Raw genomic sequence first — 3,958 nt, 5'->3', positions numbered from 1 at the left:
CAAGTGATCCTCCAGCCTCGACCTCCCAAAGCGTTGGGATTGCAGGTGTGAGCCACTACGCTCAGCCAGCTATTACTAGTACTGCTATTTTTATTAGGCTTTTTTCTTCTTGCAGGTTCATTCCCAAGACCAATTTTAGAAGTATTTAAGAAGTCCTAGTCTAATTCAGCAGCTCAGATGATGAACCCCTGATATTCAAAAGCCCTAAGTCTGAACAGAGCCTCTAGGAATTATTCTTTCATTGGCCCCCTTCTCCCAGTTAGTTGCTACTCACATCCTTCAAAGCCCTGATCAAATCTCACCTTCTCAAGTAAGCTGTATTAATTAGAAATTGCGTATAACTGCACGGAATAGAAACCCATCTACTCGGCCAGGGGCAGGGTCTCACACTTGTAATCCCAACACTTCGGGAGGTTGAGGTAGGATTGTCTGAAGCCAGGAGTTTGAGACCAGCCTGAGCAACAAAGCAAGACCCCTGTCTCTACAAAGAAAATAATAATAATAATAATAAAAGAAACCCATCTACTGTGGCAGAATGCAAAAGGAGCACATTGTCATCACTTAACAAGAAGTCAGGATAGAAAGACCAGGTCTGGGCCAGGCGTGGTGGCTCACACCTCTTAGTACTTTGGCAGGCCAAGGTGGGAGGATCGCTTGAGCTCAGGAGTTCAAGAGCAACCCGAGCAACATAGTGAGACCCTATCTCTACAAAAAGAAATTTAAAAATTAGCCAGGCATGGTGGCACATGCCTGTGGTCCCAGCTACTCAGAAGGCTGAGGTGGAAGGATCGCCTGACCCTGGGAAGTCAAGGCTGCAGTGAGCTGTGATTGCACCACTGCACTTCAGCCTGGGTGACAGAACAAGACCCTGTCTCAATAAAAGAAAAAAGAAAGAAAGAAAGAAAGAACCGTTTATATGCCTTATAAGGTTAACGTTATGAAGAATATGTCAAAAGGAAACCAAGAAGCAATGGGACAATACGTTGGGTAAGAGCTTGATACATGTGGTGACAGAAATACCAGAACCTTAGTATTCACATGGGATCGACTTCAGGGTCATGAGAACAGAAAAATGTCAAATAGGGGAATCCCAGGAATACGAACTGTGTTATTTGGTAATAAACATGGGAGATGGAGATAATAAGATGAGAGGTGGGGACATATTTATTTGGTTGTGGTTGTCTTTTTCTTTTCTTCTCCTGGTTCTCTCTTCCAAGTAAAAGAGGGACATGTTTATATAAAGTGAATTAAACTACTCAGGGAAACTCACTGACCAATACAAGCTTTTTTTTTTTTTTTTTTTTTTCAGACAGTTTCTCTCTTGTTTCCCAGGCTGGAGCGCAATGGCACAGTCTCGGCTCACTGCACCTTCCGCCTCCCGGGTTCAAGTGATTCTCCTGCCTCAGCCTCCTGAGTAGCTGGGATTACAGGAGCCTATCACCACACCTGGCTAATTTTTATATTTTTAGTAGAGATGGGGTTTCACTATGTTGGCCAGGCTCGTCTGGGACTCCTGACCTCAGGTGATCCGCCCACCTCGGCCTCCCAAAGTGCTGGGATTACAGGCGTGAGCTACCATGCCCGGCCAAGATGTTTATCTCTGTTCACTTACTTAACAAACACTTGTTGGAGCCTGCTGAGTCCTAGGTGCTGTAGTAGGTCCTGGGAGTACACGGTAATCAAACAAACTTGGTCTCGACCCACGTGGCACTGATATGCCAGTTGGGGTGCTAGGGCAAGTCAATAAAGAAGTAAACAATCTCTCCTCCCACCGCCCAAGATGCCAAAAAGAAAGAAGCCCAGGGGGAAGAAGGTGGCTCACGCCCCTGCTGTCATGAAGAAGCAGAAAGCCAAGAAAGTGGTGAATCCCCTGTTTAAGAAAAGGCCAGGCCAGGCACAGTAGCTCATGCCTGTAATCCCAGCACTTTGGGAGGCCAAGGTGGGCGGATTACCTGAGGTTGGGAGTTCGAGACCAACCTGACCAACATGGAGAAACCCCGACTCTACTAAAAATACAAAATTAGCTGGGCGTGGTGGCACATGCCTGTAATCCCAGCTACTTGGGAGGCTGAGGCAGGAGAATCACTTGAACCTGGGAAGCGGAGGTTGCCATGAGCCAAGATCGCACCATTGCACTCCAGCCTGAGCAACAAGAACAAAACTGTCTCAAAAAAAAAAAAAAAGAAAAGAAAGAAAGAAAAGAAAAGCCTAAGAATTTTGGCATTGGACAGGACAACCAGCCCAAAAGGGACCTCACCGGCTTTGTGAAATGGCCCCACTGTATCAGGCTGCAGTGGCAGAGAGCCATCCTCTATAAGAGGCTGAAAGCGCCTCCTGTAATGAACCCGTTCACCCAAGCCCTGGACCACCAAACAGCTACTCAGCTGCTTAAGCTGGCCCACAAGTACAGACCAGAGACAAAGCAAGAGAAGAAGCAGAGGCTGTTGGCTCTGGGCTGAGAAGAAAGCTGCCAGCAAAGGGGACGTCCCACTAAGAGACCACCGGTCCTTCAACGTCCTTCAAGCAGGAGTTAACACCGTCACCACCTTGGTGGAGAACAAAAAGGCTCAGCTGGTGATCACTGCATACAACGTGGATCCCATCGAGCTGTTGTCTTCCTGCCTGCCCTGTGTCGTAAAATGGGGGTCCCTTACTGCACTATCGAGGGGAAGGCAAGACTGGGATGTCTAGTCTACAGGAAGACCTGCACCTCTGTTGCCTTCGCATGGGTTAACTCAGAAGACAAAGGAGCTTTGGCTAAGCTGGTGGAAGCTCTCAGGACCAATTACAAAGAGAGACACGATGAGATCTGCTGTCACTGGGGAGGCAATGTCCTGGCTTCCAAGCCTGTGGCCCGCATTGCCAATCTCAGAAAGGCAAAGGCTACAGAACTTGCCACCAAGCTGGATTAAATGTACACTGTTGAGTTTTCAGTACATAAAAATAATTAAAATAATACAGATTTTCCTTCAAAAAAAAAAAGATGTAAACAAATATACTGCTGTAAAAAGCACAATGAGAAGGCACCCATGCCCATGAGAACAGCCACGGAAAGAACACTGGCACTCTAGAGAACAGAAAGAGAAAAGGCACAAGGCAGCAAGGACAGGTGTGTTCCAGGAATGTGACAAGACCAGGTGGCCAGCAAATCACAATCAAGGGGACAGTGGCTCGACAGGGTCCACCTTTCTGAATGCATCTCCTAGCACTGGCCCTCACTCTAAGGCCAGCCTTGCTCCACTGGAACAAGCGAAGCACTCTCTTGCCTCAGGCCCTTCGCATGGCCTCAAACACTCTTCCCCTGTGTCTTCTCATTTTTCACCCCGATTCAGATCTCTGCTCAATAGCCCCATATCAGTGATCATCCCATCTAAAATAGCCCCTTTACAGGCCAGGCACAGCACCTCACGCCTGTAATCCCAGCACTGTTGGGAGGCCAAGGCAGAAGGATCACCTGAGGTCCAGGAGTTCAAGACCAGCCTAGCCAACATGGTGAAACTCCATCTGTACTAAAAATACAAAAATTAGCCAGGCATGGTGGCGCGTGCCCGTAATCCCAGCTACCTGGGAGGCTGAGGCAGGAGAATCACTGGAACCTGGGAGGCAAAGCCTGCAGTGAGCCGAGATCGTGCCACTGCACTCCAGTCTGGGTGACAGAGCGAGACTCCATCTCAAAAAAGTAAAATAGCCCATTTAGCCCCACTCTGTCTTCTAACTTTACTGTACCTTTTTCCCTTAATCATTTGTCTACTTATTGTCTTGTATATAAATAGATACATTATCTGTCTCTAGAATGTAAATGCCCTAACAGCAGGAACTTCGTTTGCTCATTGATGTAGCTCAGTACCCAGAAAAGCACCTGGAACAGAATAGGCTTTTAATACGTATTTGTGGAATGCATAAATGCATTACAAGTGTAAGAGCAAGCCAGAAAGAACAGAAGATACATAGAACAGTA

The 3,958-nt window shown here is 47.2% G+C and overlaps 1 pseudogene; it reads left to right on the top strand.

Moving 5' to 3' along the window:
- The first annotated feature begins 1,511 nt into the window (after positions 1-1,511).
- Positions 1,512-2,976, top strand: LOC116813765 (large ribosomal subunit protein eL8-like; annotated as a pseudogene).
- Positions 2,977-3,958: the final 982 nt, after the last annotated feature.

This window comes from Hylobates moloch, unplaced genomic scaffold, assembly GCF_009828535.3.
Source record: "Hylobates moloch isolate HMO894 unplaced genomic scaffold, HMol_V3 SCAFFOLD_9, whole genome shotgun sequence".
Taxonomy (NCBI): Eukaryota; Metazoa; Chordata; class Mammalia; order Primates; family Hylobatidae; genus Hylobates; species Hylobates moloch.
This window is presented reverse-complemented; position numbering and strand designations above follow the sequence as displayed.